General features: G+C 43.1%; 2 pseudogenes; one reads left to right on the forward strand and one right to left on the reverse strand.

The window, feature by feature from the left end:
- Window positions 1–782: 782 nt before the first annotated feature.
- Window positions 783–26,526, reverse strand: LOC149811896 (thioredoxin-like 1-1, chloroplastic; annotated as a pseudogene).
- Window positions 24,780–25,071, forward strand: LOC149811897 (NADH dehydrogenase [ubiquinone] 1 beta subcomplex subunit 7 pseudogene; annotated as a pseudogene).
- Window positions 26,527–26,847: the final 321 nt, after the last annotated feature.

Raw genomic sequence — 26,847 nt, forward strand, 5'->3', positions numbered from 1 at the left:
ACTATGGGCCTTTTTGCTATGATCACTTTTGATCGCTCCCAATCCACTTGTATTTTTGAAGCTGCTGCCACAGCCGTTTGAAACGTTTGGGGCATGCTGGTGATAACCCGTGACCTTAGCCCTTCTCGCAGTCCATTGATGTACTTGTCGGCCCTTTCTTGGTCGGTCTCAAATAACCGGGAGCAGTACCGTTCAAGATTTTGAAATTTGGTGGTATAGTCAATCAGATTCATGCCACCCTGCTCCAATTCCAGAAACTCCATCTTCTTCTTGTTTCTGGAGTGTAATGGAAAGTAATTATCCATGAAAGCTCTCCGGAAGTCAGTCCAAGGAATGACTTCAACTTCCGAGAACTGGATAATCTTAGTGGTATCCCACCACTTCCGTGCGTTGTCTTTCAGCCTGTACGTGCCAAAGTTGGTCTTCTTTTCTTCTGGTACTCCCAACACCAGGAAGGCACGTTCGGTCTCTTCGACCCAACTTTCTGCCAGTTCAGGATCGGCTCTACCAGCGAAGACTGGTGGATCGAGCTTGAGGAATTTTTCATAGGTTATTCCACCAAGGTTTTCGCTTCGAGGTGCGACTGGTTCTGGCCTTGTTTCTCGAATGGCAGTAACCAAATTGTTGAGTGTTTCCAGCAGAAATCCTTGAGTATGGGACTCCTCGCTTGGTATGGTTCTCCTCGTCGTAGGAGCCATTTATCTACCACATACAAACAACGTGTTTTAGTTTCACAATGTATATATCGAAGCAAAGTTTTATTTACTTAATATACATCACATTTACACAAGCATCGCCTTAAACAAAACGTCATGCCGCACTGGCAGACTTTTAGGCGTTGAGAAACTAGGTACATGAGTCTATTGACTCCAAAACACTACCAGTCTCTTCTAGGAACTGGATTTCTTTCTTGACCCAAAGAACCCAAAGTATCGTTTACTTCCACATTGCCTTGGTGCAGGCACAACTAGCTTTGGCTTGGGCGGCACTTCCGCACTCTCGAGCGACTCTTGTGGATAGATCAGTGATGCCGGTCCACTTGCCCATTCAGTGGCATCATGGCTCGGAGAATCCGAGACCATAACGGGATGATATAGGTTGTATCCCTCTTCCTGGCCATTCAGACTCGGCGTTGGTGTACCCGCTCTGTTCCCCCATATAATAGTACTTTGATTCGAGGAATCTGAAATCATAATGGGATTATAGAAGGAGTTGTTGCATCCCTCCTCCCAACTGTGCAAGCTAGGCGTACATGATGCCTGTTGATAGCCTTGCGATTGACCAAATCCCTCAAGGAAGTTCAAGTCAAATCCTACCAGAGATGGTAGTTCATCAGAAGTTGCTGGAGTACGGCTACTCTCTCTACTGGAGTAATGTGGCCCACTAACACGCGAGGTCTCATCCCTAAGACCAAGCGATCCCCGCCGACCCATATCGGCGGTATGCTTTATTTGGCATTCGTTGACGGAATGCCCTTCTTCGCCACAATATTGACAGTCTTGGACTTCATATGGGCATACCCACTCATCGTGCATGATCCCGCAACGATAGCAGTATCCTCGGGAGTCGTGAGTTGCCATCTATACAAAGATGCACCCAGATCAGAACAAGAAGTATAAAAACATATACTTACAGTGCGATATCGGGACCATGACGGATCTTGAACCAGGTTTCTCAGACTCATGCTCTGATACCAATTCTGTAACGCCCCGGATTTTCAAAACAAAGCTAAGTTAAAATTTTCATGGATTTCTTTTTTTTTCTTTGCAGCGGAACTTAGAAAAGCTTTTAGCAGCGGAATAAGACGATAATGAGTCGTCGGTTTTAGAAAACTCCGAGCACGTTGCAGGTATGTGGCCAAACAACTCATTGACCACTAAAGTGTTCCATTTTATCGAAAGCACATGTTTATTACAACATTACTGCTTAGAAAAGCAGTGAAGGTTCAATAAAAAGGAAGCAGTACAACTCTGTCTAGAGAAACCCTGGAACTTGATGCCGCCTTGCTCCGCATATCGCCACGCAGGTTCAACACCTGAAATCCCCATTAAACGGGGTCAGAACCACTGATGGTCTGGTAAGTAGGCAAACACCTATCTATTCAACTCAAGTAAATGCATAGACCACTCAGGGTCGCAGTTCGTAATACGACGCTCAAGCCTCCATGACTTAGCGTATATCGCACAAGCCTCATCAGGGCTATGAGTTGAACATCCACGCAAGTCGTCATGACTTCGCATAAGCCTCTTCAGGGCTGTGAGTTAGAATAACCTCTCAAGTCTCTACGACTTAGCCTTGACTTCCTTAGAGTCACGAATGGATGTCTAGCTCAAGCCTTTATGCTTGGCACATCCGTATCCTACGAATCTAAGGACAGCTCTCCGAGCTTCACTTAGTCGTACGGATATCAATGGGGTTCTTTCCCAATCGGTCCAGTAGTATACCGACCATGACACCTTCACAAAGGTTATGCAGGACTGACTCAACAACGTCATCCACTCATCCATTCAAAGTAGCGCTGTACCTAAGCTAATGCTTTGTTTCGATAATTGCACCTCCCCCTGGGTTTAGAGGACTCATATCTGGGCGACAACGCGACGATCTGGGGGTTGATTATTCTATGTATTTTAGATACCCCAGAGGCCTGTTGACCCCATCCCCCTAGTAGGACGGTACAACATACCGGAAGAGATCCTTACTAGGTATCCGAATGCATTCTGCTACTGCAGTAGTGGGGTTCAATCCTTAGATATTTAAGGATAACCACGACCTCCATACCTCTGAGTGACGAAGGCCATCAATAAACTCTATCAGGTTCGGGTGAAATATATGTCACTCAAGGCTGCGCCATCACCGTCTTCCTCGGTGAGAAATTCTGAAAGGGGCCTGCCGGTCTTACAATTTCTTGACGAACATTGCATGCCTATAGGGCAGCCTTTGAGAAGTATGTACCCGACCCCAATCAACCACACGGTTTTCACCGTGGAACAAAGGTTTTATTCATATGCATGCTTAACTCTGCTCTCGGCACTTCGGCCTTGACGAGCATTTCACCTCTTTCGGTGGAAACAACACACTCCGGCTCAGCGGCCCTTACGAGTCTGGTTGTCTGATAATTCTCAATGAGCATGCACATGACTCGATCTCTACGGATCGGCTACTCGGCGTATTTTTACGCAACGAGCTCAGAACCTCGTCAAGGCGCTACCACTACTTTGGCGCAACGGCTCTTACAAGTATGATGCCCTTGCAGGTGTCAGGGAGACGAGTCATTCTGACATCGTTCCAACAAAGGACATCATTGTGCCACTTAACTGGTTTTGGCAGCTCTTCTGCCAACCATTCTGTCAACACCTTCTCTGCTCTACCGGCAGTGGTGCGACGAACCTTTCTACATTGTAGAAGGCGTTCCATAACTGGGTAGCACTTCTGCTACGTTCTTTCTGAGCCATTCTTAGCTCCTTCAGGAATTTTAGCAGCACTTCCTCTCTTTTACGGAGAAAGCGTGCGTTTCTTTTATCCGTTTCAGCGGCATCTCCCCTCTTTGGTGGGAAATCGCTACGCTTAACTCGGGAAATGGATGCGCACCGTTGTGCGTACTTTGCATCCATCAAGGTTGCAAGAACCTTGGGCCATAGCCAGGCCATACGTAATTGATTTAGTCTTTACGTAAAGAGCATTTTGCCAAAAGGCGAAGCCTTTCCAATAGGGGCTTCATTCGTCAAGCAGAATCTTGTACGAGGAGCGGTAAGGGAATCGCATGGGCGATTTTGGAGTTGATCTCCGTTTGAACGCTCACTTACGCGCCATATATGTAATATAAGCAGAAGCCTGTGCTTTATACAGCGGCGGCGTAAAGGAAATGCATATACTATTGTTCAGGGTGTGTAACTGAACGAAATATTCTACATATATAACAAAACAGGAGCCTTGGCATCGTTCGACGCGACGGCGTAAGTAAATACATTGCAGAAAGCAGGAGCCTTGGCATCGTTCGACGCGACGGCGTAAGTAAATGCATAATCGGAAGTGCAGTAATCGGAAGTACAGAAAGCAGGGAGCCTTGACATCATACGACGCGACGGCAAAGGTAAATTACATGGCCTGTGCGATATAAGACGCGTCGGCAGTATCAGCAGATATACACCTAGATCTGTATCCAACGATAGTTACGAGGCGAGCGAGTGAACACCGAAGTGTCCTAGAGGGCTCAACCAAGAACTAGGGTGAGATACTATTTTGAAGAACGCATATACTGCGTATTCGAACATATATATCCGACGATAGTTACGAGGCAAGCGCGTGAACACCGAAGTGTCCTAGAGGGCTCAACCAAGAACTAAAGCAAGATACTACTTCAGAAAGTATATGCTATATACAAACAATCAAATACTTGAGAGAGATGGTTTAATGAAGCGAACTTACTTCAATTTGAGGAAGAAACGACTCCGATTGCTTCAAACGCTTCGAACAACGACTTCGAAAAAGGATCAACTTCGAACTTCGGACGAAAAAGGACTTGGACTTTGACTTTGAACCAAACCAGGTTCAAGTCAAGTCAACTGGGTTCAGACTTAGGTCAAGTAGGTTCAGACCTAGGTCAGGTGGGTTAGGACCAGGTCAGGCAGGCTCAGACCAGGTCAAGCAGGCTCAGGCTAAGTCAGGCTGGCTCAGACCAGGTCAGGTGGGCTCAGGTGGGCTAGGCTAGGTAGGGGAGGTTTGGAAAAGGAGGAGAGAGAGAGGGGTTGGCGATTTTCTAAAGGAGGGGGGGGTCCTCTATTTATAGGTTCTGAAACTTGGGCCCCAAGTTTCAGAATCCCCTCTTTACCCTTGGGCTTTTCTGAGAATCCCTTCCATGGAAGGTGCTGGAAGGAGCTGGAAGGCTCTGGAAGGTGCTGGAAGGTGCTGGAATATTCTAGAATCTTCTAGAATATTTTCTGAGAAATATTTCTGTGGGTCCCACCCATATTTCTGTGGGTCCCGCAAGAATTTCGGGTTTTCGGCGATTTTTTTCCGAAAAATTCTGAGTACGCCATTATCTTCGTATTGATGCCACTAAGAAAGTTGGCTCGCAGGAATCCTTTGATTTTGTTCAGATAGGAAGTTATGGCTTCCAGAGTGTTTGAGCATATATTCGCGATTTGACGAATATCCTAAGTGTAACTGGCTCGCAGGAATTGATTCGTTTCGCATTCTGAGAAAAATGCCATTTTTACCGGTAAATGCCTCATGAATTTTATTCAGATATTTTCTGAAAAATTGCGGGTCTTACAATAACCTTACAATCGATGCAACAACCACTATCTCTCTTTCTGAGTAGGAAAAAATCTATATGACTCTTATTAACCCTACTTTTAAATGTTACTAAGTGAGACTCCCTCTTCCTAAACCACGTGTTGGCTAAGATCAAACCATAGGACAAACCAAAATCTAAAATCCTTTCTCCACTTTCATTTCTTTCTCCTATACCATAACCTCCATAGATACTCTCAAATCCATCCCTACAAATGCCTACATGTCCATTAAGGTCTTCGCCGATGAAAATCTTTTCTCCATAAGATATCCCTTGTACTACTTTGTCTAAATCTTCCCAAAATTGACGCTTAATGGAATCGTCTAAACCGACTTGAGGTGCATAAACACTAATAAAATTAATAATATATGTACCTACTACTAATTTAATAAGTATAATCCTATCCCCCTTCCTACAGACCTCAACTACATTATCTATAAACTCACGACTAATAACAATCCCAACTCCATTCCTATTCTTATGTATTCCTGAATACCAAATCTTATATCCCCAAGGTTGTATCACTTTTGCTTTCTCACCTACCCATTTGGTCTCTTGTAAACATAAAATATCAATCTTTCTCCTACACATAACATCTACTAACTCTACCAACTTATCAGTTAAAGACCCTATGTTCCAAGTGGCTAACCTAATTGTATGGTCTTGAACTATCTTTTTTACCCTCACCCGTTCAACAAAGTGCGGGAACCCTTGCCTATTTGACCCCACCCCCGGGCACCGGTTAGACGCATCACTTCTGGGCAATGTCCTAGCTACCCTTGCCCACTTATCACTGCCTTTGGGCCTATAGAGTACAGAGTGTCGCTTAGTAGGGACTGCCCCAATGAAATTCACATATTGGTTCATATTCATAGGGTGTGACTGAGTTTTAAAGCTGGCTGTCACTAGTCTACCGCAACCCTCCTCCGTTATCCGAGCTTGGGACATGCAGCGTATAACTAAATAGTTATGCATAGGATAAAAAAACACGGCCTAAAAATGTATAAAAAGCAAGTTTTTTTTTTAAAAGAATCGACATGAAAACGCCACAAAAGGAGAATTTGGCGGAAATACATAAAAAATACCTTGAATCATCGCTCATCGAGGAGGGCTACCTTCATCGCCCGTGTCGGATCTCCCAAGGCGTGAAACCCCCTCCCTGCCGCTGAGAGAGAGAGAGATAGATGTGCGGTAGGAGCTTCATCTACCTCCAGCGACCCAAGTTCCGACGAGCTTCGTGCGCGCACGCGCGCGTGAGAGAGAGAGAGAGAGGACAATTAATCGGGTTTGAGGGTTGGGGGAAGGCACCAACGAGCTTCGTCTGCCTCCGGCGACCCCCCTTGATTTACACCAAAAATTTGAATGAGAATCCCTGAGCCTTTCAGAAATCCACGAAATCCCCAAATCCACTACACCTATGAATGCCTATTCACGAAAATCTCAACCCCTCCTGGTTCCACTCGTGAGAAAGGTAAGGAGGGAGTGTGGAAAGGCTTCACAAGATAGTGGTTGGCTGCTTGAAGTGGGGGTTGGGTTTCCCGATTGCTTACCAGGCCCCTTATTTTCTTCTGATCAATGATGTGGGGTGCCTTTGACGGAGAGGATGGGTCTCCGGATCAGACACAGGGGAATGCGAGCTCGGCTGGGTGGGTGCCGCCTGATCTTAGAATCTACAGCCTTTGGACAGGGTTCCAGCGCAGGGTTCCTACTCCAGATCGGCAAGGAGGTCGGTGCAGGGCTAGAGCTTGATCAGATTTGGGTTTCTTTCGCTGCAGAGGAGGTTTGTACAGGGCTAGAGCAAGATCAAATCTCGTTTTTATCACTGCAAAGGAGGTTGGTGCAGGGCTGGAGCGCGATTAGATCTGTTTTTTTTTTGTTTTGCTCAAGAAGGTCGGTGCAGGGCTCCAGCGCACGATGAAATCTGATTTTTTTTTGTTTTGCTGCAAAGGGGGTCCAGCAGAGATCGAGTTCTACTCTGTTTTTTTTTTTTCGCTGCAGAGAGGGAGGGAGGGATGGAAGAGGTCGAGAGAGAGAGAGGTCGGGCGATGGTTGCTCCAGCGCAGAAAGGGGAGATGGTTGCTCCGGCGCGGAAAAGGGTGTCAATATAGAGGTCTGGCGGGCGATGGTGGCTTCGGCGAGGAACGATGTGGCTCCGGCGAGGAACGATGCGGCCGGTGCGGAACGATCAAGGTGCTAGATGTTTATGAAATCTGAAAAAAAAATACATTCAGTTGACAGCCCTAAACTTACTTTGCTTATCCTTCTAGAGTAAAGGTAAATTAATAATTTTATTTTCTTAATTACAGAGATAAAATATTTGTCTTAATTACATAGGTTAGGCTAACCCAAGAACAATCTAACATTAATTTACAATTGAGGTCATTGATTAACCTAAGTAAAAACTTTGGTGAGCATTTGCAAAGTCTGAAACGTTTGGTGTATAAGTGAATTAGGCCGAAACAGTTGGGGGAGGTATTTGAAAAAATTTCCAATAATAATAATAATAACAACGCAGTTTGCAATGGCATTTTACCAGGGAAAATTAATAACTAACAAATGGTCGACAAGAAGATAGCAACACAATAATCAAGGAGGAAAAGAAAATTTCCATGAAATAGTTAGATAATACAATGTTAGGGATGACCATCATCACCGTTGTAGAGTTTAATAAGAAACGGCTCCCACTGGAGACCAATCAAACACCAACAAGAGACGGAAGCAAGACTTGAGATAAAGTTCCAATCACAGGCTTCATTAAAAAAAAAAAAACCCAAAAAGCCTGTTTATGAAAAAATACAATGCTTCTAGGGATACGCCTTTAAGATATGTACATTTCCTAGAGGAAAGCACAATAAAGATGGAGCAACTTCACTGATTGCTACCGACGAGTGGCTGCACTTGTCTTGTAGGAGCAGCTAATGCACGTCACGGACGCTGCAGGTTCAAAACACAATGGTATAGTTGTATAACTGGTAGGGATCTGCCTAACCAACTTGCCTTTAAAAAAAAAAAATCACCGATTGCTCATCCCTTTGTTAGTGAAGCAGCGAGGTTACTCTAGCATAGTGAGGGCCGTCTTTGTTTTATTGCCCAAAGTTTCAACCTTGCTAGTAATTGAATTGATCGAAGAAGATGCATTGGAGAGATTCGATCCTGTGGCAACGCCCTGATGATGATGTCCTACCCCGGAAATAAAGCTAGAAGGATAAACAAACTTGAGAGCCCTGTTCTTTGCCAAATTCAGTAACTCCGACTCTTCTAGCCCTTTTGCAGGTCCTAGACTGCACGGATCTGTGCCATGCTTGGCCAATGCATCCTTGAATTTATTAATCTGTACAAACACAACCAAAATGTTGGAAGGCTCTCTCATATAAATGCTAGAATATGAACACCGAAAAATTTCCTAATCAAAATTAAAAAGGTAAAAAGGGAACGTCAGAAGAAGAAAAAAAAGGTGTTAAGATTTTTAAGATGGGAACTGGAAGAATGAATGAAACGAACTTGGGTGGTAATGGAGGTTGGTGGCCTGTTTAATTGTCATGTTGAATTGAGAGGAAAAGAAAAGCAGGTATGTATGCATGGACTAGAACATGATGTTAATGCATCCCCATCATGCATTTGAGAAGAAATAAACATATGAATGGCACCAAGAGCGAAAAATCACCAATAAGAAATCGAAAACTAAGTCGGCTTACAACAAGTAGCAAAGTTAACAGATCCAAGGATAGCAATAACAGCTAATAGAGGAAGGAAAAGTAAAATTTGAAAAGAGAAACATGATGTGAAAGGGACGGTAAATTACAGTGGCGTTGGTGCAGCTAAAACTACAGAGGCGGCCTTGTGCTCCCCTGTAGAAGCGAAAGAATGGAAGGACGTACACGTTCAAGCCATAATACATGGCCTTGTGCTCCTCAAAGTTCACTTGAAGGAAGATGACATCCGGGTGCATCCCTGCTATCTGACAAATCTGAATCCCACAAAACAAAAGCCAAAAAGAAATTCAGCTCCTCATCTCACCCTTGAACTGTTTATAAAAATACACAAAACTCAGAGAGAGAGAGAGATAGAGAGAGATGAATAGCCACATAAAGGGTCAACAGAGTTGAACCCACCAAGCAGGAGCCAAACAAACGAAAAAAATGGCTCACACAGGGCCGCAAAACCAATACAGTTCAGAGGGAGTGACAGCCGGAGGAAACGTTAGATCGGGAAGATGAATATGCAGAATCATGTAAACATCCACTAAGATTTTTTGAGCAAGATGATTAACGTCGACCGAAGATTCTCGAAAAAGGGCTTCGCTATGCGCCATCCAAACACACCATCAAGTGGTAAACAACCACGACCTCCAGATTAACCACCACCGCTTACTGCGCCGAAGGCAGACCAAACTCAAGATGAGGTCTAGCGCAAAGGACTCCTCCATAACAAAGACCTTCGGGTGCCTCCATATCCTACGAAAGATCTCCACAAAGGTAGGGCAAGACCAGAAGAGGTGGAACGAAGATTCTTCAGCAGCATGACAAAGCACACACCAGCTCGAAAGCTGGAAGCCCCACCTCTTTAAGGTAGAGTGAGTTTGAACCTTATCTTGCAAAATTAACCAAGCCAAGACCCGAGAACGGGGTGAAGGGCCCTTCGCCCAAAGTGTAGATTCGGGCAACCAGGCCACCCCGTGGGAAGCAACGATCTATAGAATTTGTTGGTCAGAAACTTCCCAGTAGGAGCAATAGCCCAATACACCCAGTTACCAATGTCGGCGGGATCATCAAAATTGTCGCTGAAGAAAGCTAAAGCCGACAACCATGACTTACGCAGATGAGAAAATGCTCCACGTCGCGGGCGAAGGAAAACTGAAAGGAGAGAAGGAGGCTCATACTTAGAGAGAAGAAAAGCAGCGCAATGATTATCCGGTTGATGAACAAGCTAGCATTGCTTAGAGACCATGGCAATACTCCCGAGTCTGAGTGCAGGAACACCTAAATCGGCCATAAAACACGGCAAGACCACCGAACGCCAACCAACTAGGTGGCGCTTACCCTTGAGATGACACCCAGACCAAAGGAAGCCTGCCAGCAGACGTGCCAGCTGCTTCTCCACACCCACAGGCATCAGAAACATGTACATGAAGAATTCTGGAATGGTCAAGAGAACATGCTTCACTAAAGTTAGCCGACCAACATATGAGAGATAAGAAGCTTGCCATGAGAGTAATTTGCGCTTAACTTTAAGAAGCGTCGGAGCCCAGGCCACAAAAGAAAGGCGCTTAACTTGTAACGGCAAACCCAAGTACAACATAGGCAGCTCAGATATAACACAATTAAAAATCTTCATCCCAGCAGCTAACATAGAGGGCTGAACGTGAAACATAGAAAGCGAAAACTTTTGCTCATTGAGAGAAAGGCCAAAAAGAGAGAAAAAAAGTGAAGAATAAGCTTGAACCAAAGCATCTGTTGAACACTAGTGTGATAAAAAATGATCATATCATCAGCATAAATAAGAGCATGAGCATGGAAGTCCTGGACCGATAAGGGATCAATGAAACTGCAGGCAGTGGCCCGCTTAAACAGTACAACAAAACCCTCAATGACCGCATTGAACAATAAAGGCGAAAGAGGGCAACCTTGACCCAGACCCCGCTCCAGCTTAAACTGTTCCCCGAAAGTGTCGTTGATATTCAGCATAGCCTGGGCATTCGAGACTAGTTTCCTAACCCAACCAGAAAACCAACGACCAAACCCAAAGTTCGATAACATTATAAATAAAAAGGGCCATTATACAAAGTCAAAGGCCTTATGAAAATCTAATTTAAGAACGAAAGCAGGTTGACCGCAAAGATGTAAAGAGTGCACAACCTCGGTTGCCATGATAAAAGAATGATGAACCCTCTTATTATGGATGAAGGTGAACTGAGAGTTCGAGAAAATCTGCTGAGCTATCGATTTCAGCCTCTTTGCCAAAACCTTGGCAATCATACGGTAAAGAGCACTTGTCATTGAGATCAGGCAGAATCGAGAGATATCTGAAGCGTCGACGTCTTTAGGAATAAGCGAAATAATGGCTAAATAAAAAGGGTAGGGCAGCCTGGAATTGCGATAAAACTCATCAAAGAGGCTAACCACGTTCGGTTTGACAGAATCCCAGAAAATCCTGAAAAAGTCAACATGGAATCCATCAAAGCCGGGCACTTTCCAACCGGATAGATCCTTGATAGCACGAAGGATCTCAACATCCGAGAATCTTCTTTGTAAAGCATATGCTTGGTCATGAGAGATCACTCGTAGCATGACATACCTAATATTCTCATCTGCAACCACTGAAGAGGCATAAATAGACTTGAAATAGCGCGTGACGACCTGGTTGACAAGCTGATCAGAGAAAGGAACACCCTCAATGGAGATAGAAGGGATGACCTTCCTCTGATGGCGATGAGACGCATAAGAGTGAAAATATTTAGTGTTGCCATCACCGGCTTTGAACCAATTCACCCTGGATCGTTGCTTCCAACAAATTTCATCCCTGACTCTCCAGTTATTCAACAACATAGATAGCTTAATGGACATGACCTAGAAACCCAAAAGTTGAGGTTCAGAAAAAGCGTCAGGGGAAGACATAGACTGGTATAATTCAGAAAGCTCACGCTCCCAGGCATCCAAATGCTGAAATTTCACAACATTGTAATTATGGATCCAGACCCTGATATCCTTAGCAAGACGCAAAAGCTTATTGATAAGCCAAAGAGCAGCCCAATGCTCAGCAGAAGGTTTAGACCAAGAGTCCAAAATAACTGAATTGAAATCTGGCTCCTGAAGCCACCATTGCTAAAAAATAAAGCATCTGGTGAAGGAGAAACCATCCTCCCAAAGAGTGATGAGCTGACCACGGTCAGAGATAGAAGGTGCAAGCAAGACACATTTAATGTCAGGGATGAGGTCCAACAAAGAAGGGGTGACAAATACCTTGTCCAGAACTCGACAGCATGGGCGCGATCGCCTATTCGACCAAGAGAAGTGCTCGCCGGTAAGAGGAAGAGGATAAAGGAGATGTCAGTGAACAAAATCTTGGAAGCCTCGAATAGAGGAATTAGAAAAGATGATGAAATTGAAATCATGAGGAGAAAACAAACAATTAAAATTGCCCATAATAAGGTGGAACTGATCATTAGAAGTAACCACCCTATCAAGGTCATCTCAAAACGCGGGCCTCCTGTTAGGGAGGTTGGGTCCATAAACCACGGACACCACTGCTCTCTGATCAACTGACTGTAAGCTGAAGGCAATAGACAAAGAATAGAGACCCATGTCCAGCTGCGATAAATTTAAAGACTTCTTACCGAAGAGGAGAATACCATCGGCATGCACTACAACAAACCAGCGGATTAGCGATGACATAAATCTGTCGCTAACCTGTTTAGAGACGGAATAGCGACGGATATCTTCCATCGCGAATTTTTCGACGCTAATAAGTGACAGAATATATTTGTCACCCATTTCGTCGCTAGGTAGCGGCAGACTGTATCTGTCGCCCATTTCGTCGCTAAATTTTGACGAAATAACGAATGACAAAATCTGTCGCTAGTATGTCTTCACTAAACGGCGGCTTCGGTTTGGCGACGGATTTATAGCCGTCGCTAATCTATCTCTGAATTCAATGCCCATGCTAATTAGCGACGAATATATCCGTCGCTAATCCGTCACAAAAAAAGGGAAAAAAAAATATATTTGAAAATTAAATATCGAGAAAAAATTTCTCGTGATACAATTTATATCTCCTGTATAATTTATATTTCCTATGAATAAAAAATGAAGTACACAGCAAAATACATATAAAAGAAAACTAAAACAATTAATCGATCCACTTTAAAATTCACAAGTTCTAATTATTTACAATTCAACATTTACATTTTTGAAACAAAAAGAAGGTAAAACAAATTCAACATATAAATCAAATCATCGTCAAGATTTTGTGCGTCCTCTTGTTCAGTGTCTCGATCTGTCCCTTCAACTCCACTACGCTGATTATCGCCATCAACCTACACGAGAAAAGAAATGTCAGTATTGATAAACAAAATATACTGAAATATAGCCTACTCTATATGTGATTCTATCATGCACATATGTGTTCTAAGGCAGTAAAAAAACTTTATACATGATTCTATCATGCTCATATGTGTTATAAAGCAGTAAAAAAACTTCATATGTGATTCTATCATGCTCATATGTGTTCTAAGTCAATAAAAAAACTGTATATGTGATTCTATCATGCTCATATGTGCACTAAGGCAGTCAAAAAGCTGTATATGTGATTCTACCATGCTCATATGTGTTCTAAGGCAAGCAAAAAACTATATATGTGATTTTATCATGCTCATGTGTACTCTAAGGCAGTAAAAAAACTTTATATGTGATTCTACTATGCTCATATGTGCTTTAAGGCAGTAAAAACATTATATATGTAATTCTACCATGCTCATATGTATTCTAAGGTAGGCAAAAAACTTTATGTGATTTTATCATGCTCATATGTACTCTAAGGCAGTAAAAAAACTGTATATGTGAGTCTACTATGCTCATATGTGTTCTAAGGCAGTAGAAAAACTGTATATGTGATTCTACCATGCTCATATGTGTTCTAAGGCAGGCAAAAAACCGTATATGTGATTTTATCATGCTCATATGTACTCTAAGGCAGTAAAAAAACTGTATGTGTGATTCTACTATGCTCATATGTTCTCTAAGGCAGTAAAAAAACTGTATATGTGATTCTATCATGGTTATATATGTTATAAGGTAGTACAAAAACTTTATATGTGATTCTTGAAATGCTCATATGTGCTCTAAGGCAGTAAAATAACTTTATACATGATTCTATCATGCTCATATGTACTCTAAGGTAGTAAAAAAACTTTATATATGATTCTATCATGCTCATATGTGCTCTAAGGCAGTAAAATAACTTTATACATGATTCTATCATGCTCATATGTACTCTAAGGTAGTAAAAAAACTTTATATGTGATTCTATCATGCTCATATGTGCTTTAAGGCAGTAAAAAAACTGTATATGTGATTCTATCATGCTTATATGTGTTGTAAGGTAGTAAAAATACTTTATATGTGATTTTATCATGCTCATATGTGCTCTAAGGCAGTAAAAGAACTGTATATGTGATTTTATCATGCTAATATGTGTTCTAAGGCAGTAAAATAACTTTATACATGATTCTATCATGCTCACATGTGTTATAAAGTAGTAAAAAAACTTCATATGTGATTCTATCATGCTCATATGTGTTCTAAGGCAGTAAAAAAACTGTATACCTGTCGGGCACTTGAGCTCATGTTGAATGCAGACGAAGTTTCTCTGTCCTGAAAAAAGTTGCACAACTCATTATGGACAATGTTGCGAATGACTTCATCTAAAAAGTACTGCATTTTGTCCTCAAGACGCTGAAAGACACCATCCCAAGACATAGCAGGGTCATTTGGACGTTGAGAGTTGATGCTGGCGGAAGAACTCTGTGGGCCCGGGTTGCAGAAGGCAATGACTGGTGTGGTGTTCATGTGACTCCCAAACTTGAACACATGACCCTTTTTGGGTTCACCGGTTGCAGTCACCCATGCTGCAGGATCAAAAGGCGGATGGTGAGTGGAGTCATCGTCATATCGTTGTACCATTTGTTGTTCGTATGACTCCTACAATGTAATGCTTAGAATATGAATTAAGAAATAAGAATTAAGAATTACAATATTTGTGATAACGTAATTCATAGTAACTTGTCTATTACAATGTTTATTAATAAAATAAATACATACCATTGTCGCTCTCGCCTTCTCTGATACGAACTCTCCCGTGGTCTTACGTTTATGTGTTTCAACAAACACATCCTTGTCTGGCACAATGCTACCTTTTTTTGCTTCCTGCAAAGTGAAATGATAAAAGATTTAGTTAACAGGTTTGCAACAATACTTATAAAACTGACAATATATATATATATATATATATATATATATATATTGATGAGTTATCATTTTTTTCTAGTGGCTCCCAAAAGTCCTAGATAGGCTTCGGGCATTTTTGCTCGATTTTATACAGCCTTCGCTGAGCGGTTTTGAAATGCATCCCTCGCCCACTTGTCGCACATTCCCTCCCAATAATCTCTCCTGATAGTAATAGGGTCATGGCCCTTCCACTGTAATGGATCATCTATTCTGCCAGATGCTTTTTTGGCTGCAGTCTTCATATTGTGCAGCATGTCTGCAAATCGATTGGCAGCCACCTTCTGCCACACCTTCCTTGCATCATGTTCCTCAACCGTAGCCGCGAAGCGATTCGAAACCTATATATTTTCAGAAAGTTAGTAGACATGACTATAACAAAAAATTAAATATGAAACACATTAACTATGACAAACAACTACATACCATGAATGAGGACCGCAATCTGTCTATCACCTCTTTTGGATAATCTTTCCATTGAGCGACCGGTCCTGATAGATGTTGAAGTGGTGAATTCCTAATATCGCGTACTACTTCTTGTGGCTCAAACCTCGTGCTGCATATGAATTGGTACACAATAAATATCAATATACAATATTTATAAGATATGTAATAAGTGAAAATGAAATACTTACGGTCGATTATCGATATACACTATTCGAATGAGTCTTCTTGTGTCAGACTGAGAAGACCCTACATCCTGTGTTGGCTCTTGACTTGTATGATCAACTGGTGTAGGTGGGTCATGTACAGGCGCAACATCATTTGTAAAAAAATATGTTAGAAATTCTCAGAATGCACATTTCAACTAATCAAGTATTCAATTAGTTAAATGATATACCTATCAAAGGAGCCCGTGAAGATGAAGGCTGAGACTGGCTACCACTGAGTGATCGACCATTGTAACCTCCATGAACCATATTCTAACAAATAAAAAATGTTAAAATATACATTCAAATTGTTTCAAATCAATCACATCAAGTATTTCAATACATTCAAATAATTCAAATCAAGTATTGCAATACATTCAAATCATTCAAATTATTCACATCAAGTATTACAATAATACATGCAAAACATTCAAATCATTCACATCATGTATTGCAATAATACATTCACAACATTCAAATCTAGTAGTGCAATAATACATTCAAACACAGGTTTGTATTACAAGATTTTGCTCACTAGCTCGATAATTCTTTCTTATCACTTGTTTGACTTTCATATTCTTCTTCTTCTTCATCTTCTTCATGATCTTCTTCTTCTTCTTCTTCTTCTTCTTCATCTTCTTCTTCATTGTTTGCCCATCCACTTGGTATATCATTTGGATCACATTCTTCTATGAATGTTTCATCGACCAATGGTGATATGACATGCATATCATGCGCAACATCGTGACCATAAGAGAAGTCATAGATATCATCTGATTGATAGTAATCACTCTCTTCATTTAACTTGTCTTTTTGTAACTGATCATACTCAGGGTATAGTTTGGACTTCACCTTGCAAACTGCCCACCATTCATTTCTATCTGACTTTTTTGTACTCGAATATGAAGTATAATAAACTTGTTGAGCTTGCGAGGCTAATATGAATGGTTCATATGTTCCAAACCTTGATTTGTGATTTACTTCTACAATGCCTGAGGCTTTGTCGACTCTTGTTGCAGTTGGATCAAACCAATGACACTTGAATAAAGTTATCCTATTATTTATGCCTAAGTAAGTCAACTTCATTATTTCCTTTATAACACCGTAGTAATCATGTTCATTTTCACCGTAGTTGCTACCCTTGACACACACGCCACTATGCATCGTTGATTTGCTTATACCATAGTCTTTTGTATGGAATCGATAACCATTTACAATGTACCCATTGTAACATTGCACAACTTTGGTTGGACTATTTTGTAAATCACATATTCCTTGATCTTTAACATCACCATGGCGGACCTACACACAAACATAAACAATGATTGTGATCACGACCTATTAAGTAACTTATTATTGTTTACAAGTACACAATTTATGTGAGCGTCCTTACCAACTCTTTCAACCACTCCACAAACTTAGTTTCACATTCTTTTTGTACTTCTGCAACAGTGAGATGTGAAACTTCTCTTCGCAACTCCATATCAAATCGTCTGCAAAACACAAATACTTATATTACCAAACCATGTATACATGTATAGCACATAAAAGGATTTAGATGTGTGTTGCATCTACATATACTTACTCGATGTATGGGTCGATCACTGAGCAATTAAAAAGGATATAGACATGTGCTGCGTCTTGCTCTTGATCTGTCAAGAGTCTTGATAGGCAACTACCAAACGCATGCCCAAGTGGTTGAAATATCGACAGATTATCAGCTACAGTTACTTGTTCTCCATCATCGTTACGAGGCGGGCATATGTAACGTGTTGGAATGTGAGGTTCAAAGTACATAGATGAGAAATTTGAAATCTCTTCTAAAGTGTACGCCTCACAAATAGAACCTTCTACTTTTGCTTTATTACGAACCTTTTTTTTGAGGTCAAACATGCATCTGTAAAAAATATACATTTCAAATTTGAAATATTTGTCATTGAAGAGACAAATATAAGAAAACATATACCTTTCAAATGGGTACATCCATCGATATTGCACAGGACCACCAACCCTTAGTTCATATGGCAAATGTATGATCAAATGTTCCATAACATCGAAAAATGCTAGCGAAAAAATCTTTTCTAGCAGACAAACAATAGTGATGACAGAGTCCTCAAGATTCTTTATATCAGATACTATGACTTTCGATGCACATAATGTTCTAAAAAATCCGCTCAACTCAGACAATACCCCCCATATAGGTTTGTCTAACATATCATGAAATGCTAAGGTTATCAATCGTTGCATAAAGACATGACAATCATGGCTCTTTAACCCATATAATTGTCCATCGTCAATCTTCATAGCACTAGCAATGTTAGAGACATATCCATCTGGAAATCTCAACTACCTCAACCATTGACATACCTGCTTTATTTGATCAGGTCCAAGCACGTACCTTGCCTTTGGTTTCAGTACTTTGCCATTATACTCTTTGAGTTCCAATTCTGGTCTTTTACATATTACTTTTAAATCCATACGGGCCTTCAGATTATCCTTTGTTTTCTCTTTAACATTCATTATTGTATTGAACACATTATCAAACACATTTTTCTTCACATGTATCACATCCAAATTATGTCGTATCAATAGGGTCGACCAATATGATAGTTTTCAAAAAATAGATTTCTTTGTCCAATTGTGATCCTTCCCAAATCCAAGGACAGGCGTCGGACTACGGGCATCTGTTAATACATCTGGAAAGTATCACAATCTTCTTAAAATCTCTATGCCAGACAATCTTGTGGCTGGACCTTCCATTTCAGTTGTGCCTGCTTGAAACACATTTCTTTATCGTCGTAACGGATGGTCACTGGGTAGAAATCGACGATGACACTCAAACCAGCAAGGCTTTCTTCTATGTGTCAATCTAAAAGTTTGTGTATCCTCCATGCAGTACGAACATGCCAACCTCCCATGTGTGCTCCAACCAGATAACATATCATATGCAGGGAAGTCACTGATTGTCCATAGAACATCGGCCTTCATATTAAAAATTTTTTTTGTGGGAATCATACGTGGTAACACCGTCATCCCACAGTACTTTTAATTCATCAATCAATAACCTTAAATATACATCAAGATTTTGGCTAGGTGAGGTCGGACCAGGGATCAATAGAGACAAGAAAAGATTTGGACGCTTCATACACAAGCTTGGTGAAAGGTTGTATGGAGTTACAAATACTGGCCAACATGAGTATGGAGTTGATCTACCCCCAAATGGATTAAATCCACCTGTACATAGACCGAGTCTAACATTTCTCACCTTCATTGCGAAGTTCTAATGAGTACGATCAAAGTACTTCTAAGCTTCAATGTCAACAGGATGCATGATCTTGTCTTCATCATGTCGAACTTTATTTGCATGTCATATCATGTGTTTAGCTGTCCTTAAAGATATATACAATCGTTGCAATCTAGGAGTGATAGGAAAGTAGCAGAGCGACTTGTATGCAACTTCTTTTGATCTCGTGCTACCATTGCCTCTTGTCTTTGGCTTGAACCGAGGATGCCCATATGACGGGTATGATATGTTTTTTTTCCTGATTCTTGAAATACAACATGCAATGATTTGGACAAACATCTATCTTTTTATATCCCATACCTAGAGCGTTGACCATAACTTTCGCACGATAGAAATTTTGTGGCAATTTCTCATCTTTGGGCAACATACTCTTCACAATCATGCACAAACGGTCAAAACATGATTGACTCAAATTATACTCGGACTTCAAATTCATTAGTTGAAGAACTGCAAACAAGATAGTGTGACTCTTGCAACCATTCTAAAGTGGTTCATCAACATCTCTAAGTAAATCATAAAATCTACTAGCTGCATCGTTTGGTGATTCTTCATCTACTGCACTTCTTACATCACTAGGACCCATAGCAGAACCGAGTTTTGTTCCTGCGACATCAAATATCAAATCCATATATGAATTATCGTGCACCACATTCACCCGTGCATCAAAATTGTTTCTAAATTCTTCTCCATGAAACATTCAATTCTGATAATCACTCACAAAACCCTTCCTGTATAGGTGATGTCTAACGCCATGAGGTTCTACAAATTGATTATTCTTACAAATCTTGCCAGGACACCTAATCTGACCTGTGGGATCCACTCTACTGACACTTGCAGTTGCAAATTCAATAAAACTTTCAACACCATCCATATATTCATGCGATAACTCATTGTCAACTACCCTATGGTACATCCATTCACGGTTTGCAGTTATTTTGTCGTATGATGTTATGAAATGTATCCTAACCAATTAAAAGAGAACCATCAGAATGCTATGATGAAAAAAATATCAAATTTATCATGCAATATATGATGTCATACAATCACAAGAATTATGATGCATGCATTGATAACTTAATATTTTCATGTGCAAAACTATTCATAACACGATGCATTGATTTGAAGCATACTTTCATTATACAATTTCACATGGAAATCATAATTAAATTGAAATTAACTACATGCAACCATGGATATAATCACATCAAATATTGCAATACATGGAAATCATGCATATAAAAAAAATGTCAAACATGTACCTGCAGCAAACACACTTTAATATCTCGCTAACTACTACCATGCCTAGCATGGAATCCGTACTCAAAAAATAAGAACACTTCTATTCTCGTACATTAAAATCATGCTCAGCATGATCTCCAAACTCCAACAAAGCAGTTTTAGACATCAACAACTAAGCGAGTGTGTGAACAGTAAAATATTGCATCCAATAAATTAAATAACATGTGAAGCGCTTGCATCACTTACTCACCACGAGTATTTACCCGATTTGCATTGTTTTTGTCAATTACTTACCACAGGTGGCGGAGCACAAGCGGGATACGTTGAGAAATCTGCAAGAGATACTATGTTAAAATGAAATCACACTTTGTTAAAATGAAGACACTCCAGAGGTAGTGATCGTCTCCCGAAGCGATAAGCACAACGTGATGACATGGTTTAGGAACCCGATGAGCGTCGGGTTTTTGAACCACGACCTGTCGCCCCCTGCCGAAAAAAAAAACAGAGGCTGGAGGGGCGACCACCTGCTGCAAAAAAAAAGAGGCAGGGTCGCCCCCCTCCCCCCTACCAGAGGATCACGGGAGCGACCCCCTGCACGAATAAAAAATGAGGCAGAGGGTGACCTCCTGGCGGAGAAAACAAACGAGGCAGGGGTCACCCCACTACCGAAAAAAAGAGGCACAGGGGCGACCCCTTGCCCGAAAAAAAAATGAGGCTGGGAGCAACCCCTTGCCCGAATAAAAAAATGAAGCAGGGGCGACCCCCTGCCGGAAAAAAAAAGAGGCAGGGGGTCGCCCCCCAGCCGAAAAAAGGGGCAGGGGGCGACCTCCTGCCAGAGAAAAAAAGGCAGGGGGTCGCCCCACATACCAGAAAAAAGGGGTAGGGGCCGACCCCCTGCCAGAAAAAAAAATAATAAATGACAAAAAAGGGGCAGGGGGGCGACCCCCTGCTAGAATTAAACAACGAGGCAATGGGGTCGCCCACCTGCCAGAAAACAGAAAATGCGGCAAGGGGTCGCCCCCTGCCTCTGTTATTTTTTTCGGCAGGGGGCACCCCCCCTACCGGAAAACAAAAAATGCGGCAGGGGGGCAACCCCTTTGTCGGAAAACAAAAAATGCGGCAGGGGGGTCACCCCCCTACCGGAAAACACAACACGCGACAGAGGGTCGGCCCCCTGCCAGAAAATACTAACGAGGCAGGGGGGCCGACCCCCTGCCAGAAAACAAAAAACGCGGCAGGGGGGTCGCCCCCTACCGGAATACACAACACGCGGCAGGGGGCCGGCCTCCCTGCCGGAAAACACAACATGCGACAGGGGGTCGGGCCCCCTGCCGGAAAATACTAATGAGGCAGGGGAAGCGACCCCTTACCGGAAAAACTAAAAGAGGAATCCACCCATTTTATCAGATAAAAAATGTCTTTTATCGGAAAAACCTGGGAGACGCCGGTCGGGGGCGGCGGACCGGGGGCAACGGGCACGGCGGCAGGCCGGGGAGACGCCGACGGGAGAGATATGGGGCAGCAGAAGAGAGAGGGCGGCCGACGGGAACAGCGGAACAGAAAAGAGAAAGAGGGCTCTGATTAGGGATTTACGTGACATTTAGCGATGGCCTAAATCCGTCGCAAAGCCATCGTAAATTAATATAACTACATAGTGACATAACTATTCCGTCGCTAAATTCGTCGCTATATAGCGATGACAGACTTTCCCTCGCCCAATTCGTCACTAAAATACGCGATTATTATGACCAAACATTCCGACGCTACGCCATTGCTACGTTGTGACGGATTGTGCGACAAAATCTATTCCATCAATATTTTCGTCAATATTCCGGTTCTTAGCGATGGATTTGTTTCTCTCGTTAATCCATCGATAATTCGCGACAGATTTTTTTTGTCGCTAATACCTGTCGCTAATCCCCTATTTTCTTGTAGTGATGGTTGACCGCTGGCTTAAAGAAAAAATTTGCACCCCACCAAATAGAAGAAGCGATCACAAGCAAGATGTCCTCCATTTTAGTTTCACAAATGGCAAATAGGTCAGGATTAGCGTGTCTAATCCAACTCGCCAAAAACAAGCACTTGGAGGCAAAATTGAGGCCCCTAATATTCCAACAAACAAGATTTGTGGCACAAAATCTTAAAAGACTCGTGGCTGCCGCAACCTGGGCGATCTACGAGGAGACCAACCAGAAGAAACCGAATCTGGAAAGACAACCCTCCTCCATCTACGGTTACAAATAGGGGAACGCTGAACATTCCTGGTGGGAGAGTCATCCTGCAAAGAACTGAACGAAACAGAAGGGGGGGGGGGCAAAGGATATCCTCGAAAACAAGATGGAGACCAAAAATAGTTGAATCCATGACAACCGATAGAGCTAATAACTGAGATGCAGAGAGAGAGAGATATCCAGCAGCCAAGCAGTGTCGCCGATCTCAAAACCCAGAAGGTACGAACTAGGATGCAAATGGAGCTAAGAGGAAGGAGAGTGAGTCGACACACACCCCGACAGACCGTCGCCGGGGCCAATGATAGGAGAAAAACACCAGACTCGGGAAATATGAGATAACCTCCGGGGCACGAGGGGAAACAGAGCGAGGATGAGAAACCAAGAAGCCAATCACCATGCAGCAGCTAGCCTGGTTGGAGATAGCGTGAATCACCATAATATGGATAATAGGGTAATAAGAATTTGGAATGAAAAGAGAATAAAGGAAGAGATTGAACTAAGGCCACCATCAGCAAGACTATTCACCCGCGCCACCGAGCAACAGCTGGAGAGGGATAAGGTCGAAGAAAACGCTGGGTCCCAAGGATGTGAAGAAATGATCGACTGACCTGCAGAATGGAAATGAGAGCAGCCCTTGGCATGGGACTGTGAGCCCAATTCTAGCAGCACGAGCTGCAAAGGAGAAGGCAGAGGCACGACAAGCCCACCTCGGGCAAGCAAACCTGAAGGCGTCACCAATGAGACTTGGGAAGGTGCACAAGAATAAGGAGGCTAAGGGCTCGCTCTGCCCAGAAGGAGAAAAAACCGCCAGGTCCCGAGAAGAGAAATCATTAAAAGGGACAGACTACATGGAGCCATCACCATGCAGAACAGTCGACGTCTTGGAGATGGATGAAAAAGGTGCTAGATCCCAAGGAGACAAATTGACCATATGAGCTGCATCAGAGAAATCAATGCAGGCCCATAAACATGCGAGCTCATACTAGACAACACGAGGAACAACATTGAATGATGAAGGTTTGATTCCCCACTGCATTCAAGCATACCTGAAGGAGCCACCATAGAGACTCAAGAAAGAGCGCCAGAAAAACCAGACCCCCACGAAACAGTCAATGACTGGGAGACACGTGCATCGAGAAGCCAAGCTAGAACGAGGATATTCTTCACTAGAGAAGAGGTAGGGAAAGCCGAAGACAAGGACTGAGAAACCTTAGCAATGGGCGACGGTCGAATCAGGACCCAGATAGACCCAATCTTGATCGCGAGGAAGGAATCCGTCGACAGCTGAAGATCACTGATTTGCACCAACGATAAGAAAGATAAATATCTGATTGGTCGAGGATTACTCCGACGAGCATGAAAATGCCCTAACCCAGCAGGGGCTTGGAAAGGAAGAGACGACCCCATCGAGAGTGAAGGAGAGAAGGCAGAATGCCTGCGCATCCCAACCGGATGACGCCGAGATAAAAAAGAGGAATCACACTTGTGGCAGTGAAGGCGCTTATAAAAATTCAGGGAGAAGCAAGCATCACACCACCAATCTCCCGGTCTGGCAAGGCTTAATTGAGATCTAGAGCGAAGGGCGTGGAAGGAACACTGCCAGGAAGAGCTGCCATTACTTATCCGCCGCCTAAACCGATGGCACACGGAAGAAGAATGGTGAAACCAGCGTTGCCTGAACAGAGCACGTGCCGAGAGGCTCCAACCTTACCCCACGCAGGAAATGCTGAACGTCCGAGATGAGAAGCGAGCACATGACAGGGCAGGAGCGCAACGACGCCGAAAGCAAAGAGAAAAATCTATATTTAAGCATGAAAGGGAGAACGACGTCGATACCCCACCGGCGGAGAGCAAAGGCAGCCCCCCAGTCATTGATAGCAGCCTGGATAAAATGAAGGGCTCGCTGGTTTGAGCCCAACGAGTGATCTGGAGCGAGGCCCCATAAATGAGCTGTCTAGAGGCATATATATATATATATATATATATATATATATATATATATATATATAGAGAGAGAGAGAGAGAGAGAGAGAGAGAGAGAGAGAGAGAGAGGTGAGTTGCAGAATGGAGGTGGAGGGATCGTTGAAGAAGATGATCGCGACTCAGGAAGAGATGGGGAGGCCAGGGTCCCTATACCCTATAGAGACCAATGAGCCCACCTCCTCATCCCCGTCAACAAGTGCAGGGTCAAAGAGATCTACCTACCTTGGATGTGCGAGAGTGAGAGGCACCGCTACAAGAAGTGCGAGCATGAGCTTATGATGAAGAGGGTCATCCAGACGATGAGAAGAAGAAGCTCATGGAGCAGCAAAAGCAACCCATTCTATTGATCCCCAAAACCGCCAACACGAGATGATCAGGGTCCCGTTGTCCCTCCAACTTGCCAAGACCGTTGTCCCTCCAACTTTCCAAGAGAAAGGTAAAGCAATAGGGGTGTGCAACAACAAGCAGAAGGTGGGCCGATTGAATGCCAAAGAGATGGCACCGACGAGCAGCGGGTGGGCAATAGGGTACACCAGAGAGAAGGGGGGCAAGCTAGTTGAACGTCGATGAGGTGGTGCAGGCGAGCGGTGGGTGGGGCAGCAGGGCAAGGTGGCACTGGTGAGCTGTGGGTGGGGCAGTAGAGCACACCAGCGAGACAAGAGGCGGAGCAGTAAGGCACACCAGCGAGCAGCGGCGGGCCAATTGAACGCAAACAAGGTGGTGTCGACGAGCGGTGGGTGGGGCAGCAGAGCACACCAGAGAGAGAGAGAAGACCCAAAGGAGGGGGGAGAGGAGGAGAAATGGGCAGGAGGAAGTACAGTATGTTTCCACAATGGCTCCACTCAAATAAAGTTGCGCCAGTTAATGAGAGAGGTCGAATGATGCCAAAGAGTGGACGCAGGATGCCAGATGGAGGTTAAGGCACGCAGCGGATAATGGTTAGGGTTGAGCGGAAAAGATGGGAAGAGTGGCCAAGAAGCCCTCTTCTCTTTTGTGTTGGCCGATCGAACGATGCCAGAGAGAGAGAAGGGAGTAGTCCTCTTCGGCCTTAATTTTCAATGACCACAAAGAAGAGAGAGAGAGAGGAAGAACCAAAAGTTGAGAAAGAAGATGGTGGTGATGAGTTTTGGGGCCATTTTTGGGAGATGGAATGGAGAGAAAGAAGAAGACAAAGGTTATGGCAAGAGAGAGAGAGAGGACGCGGATGGAGGTTAGGGCACGCAGCGGATGGAGGTTAGGGTTGAGAGGAAAAGGGAGGGACGAGATAGAGACAATGCCAGAGAGAGAGAGAGATGGAGAGAGAGAGAGGGAAGGAGAGAGAGACCTTAGGATGTAGGGCCCTGCATCCACCGCAACCAGGGGAATAAAAATCTACGATCACAAGCTTATCTTCGGCATTGCTTGTCTTCGACATTCAAGAGTGAATCAACGAGGTGTTGAGCATAGGTTATCTGTTGAATGTTGGGCTGAAGGGTCTTCTCCCACCACCTCAACATCCTCCCCGCCCTCACCAAAGTTTCATTTTCCTGCAAAAGGCAAAAGAAAATTCGAACAAAACCCATGAGAGAGAGATCCAAATCATCCCCTCACTCGATGAAGAAACAAAGGGAGAGAGGAAACAAACCACAAAGGAAACGCTCTGAGGGTGTTGGGAGACCATCGCCTCGACCCTCAATGATGGGAAGCTTGAAGACTTCAACAATGACGGTGTAAGAAAGAAGCCAGCCGGAGAAGTCCTTTCGGCAGCAAGAGTTTTCTTAGACGATGAAGACTCCTCCAGAGCGAAGGATACAGCAAGAAAGGAACCTCTTGTGATGGCTTCTGCCATAGTCCACCAACCCCCTTTCTCTGAACCAACGAAAAAACCCCCAAACCTCTCTGCTCCTCCTCAGGTACCACCACACATTCACTCCAAAAAAGGAAATAATAACAAAAAATGAAGAAAAAAATGGGTATCATCTCATGAAGGAGGATGAGATCTCTCAATTTGAAGATATGGGAAAATTGTGATTTGGCTGTTAGGAACTTGGAAAGGGCTGGGGAGCGTGAAACTGCAAACTTGACATTGAAAACAGCACGAGAGAGGGGATGAATCCAACAGATATATCTTTATAGTTTTTTTTTTCGGAGCAGGTTATATGTTACCCCC

This window comes from Nuphar pumila, chromosome 17 (genome assembly GCF_984573655.1).
Source record: "Nuphar pumila chromosome 17, dmNupPumi1.hap1.1, whole genome shotgun sequence".
Lineage (NCBI taxonomy): Eukaryota > Viridiplantae > Streptophyta > Magnoliopsida > Nymphaeales > Nymphaeaceae > Nuphar > Nuphar pumila.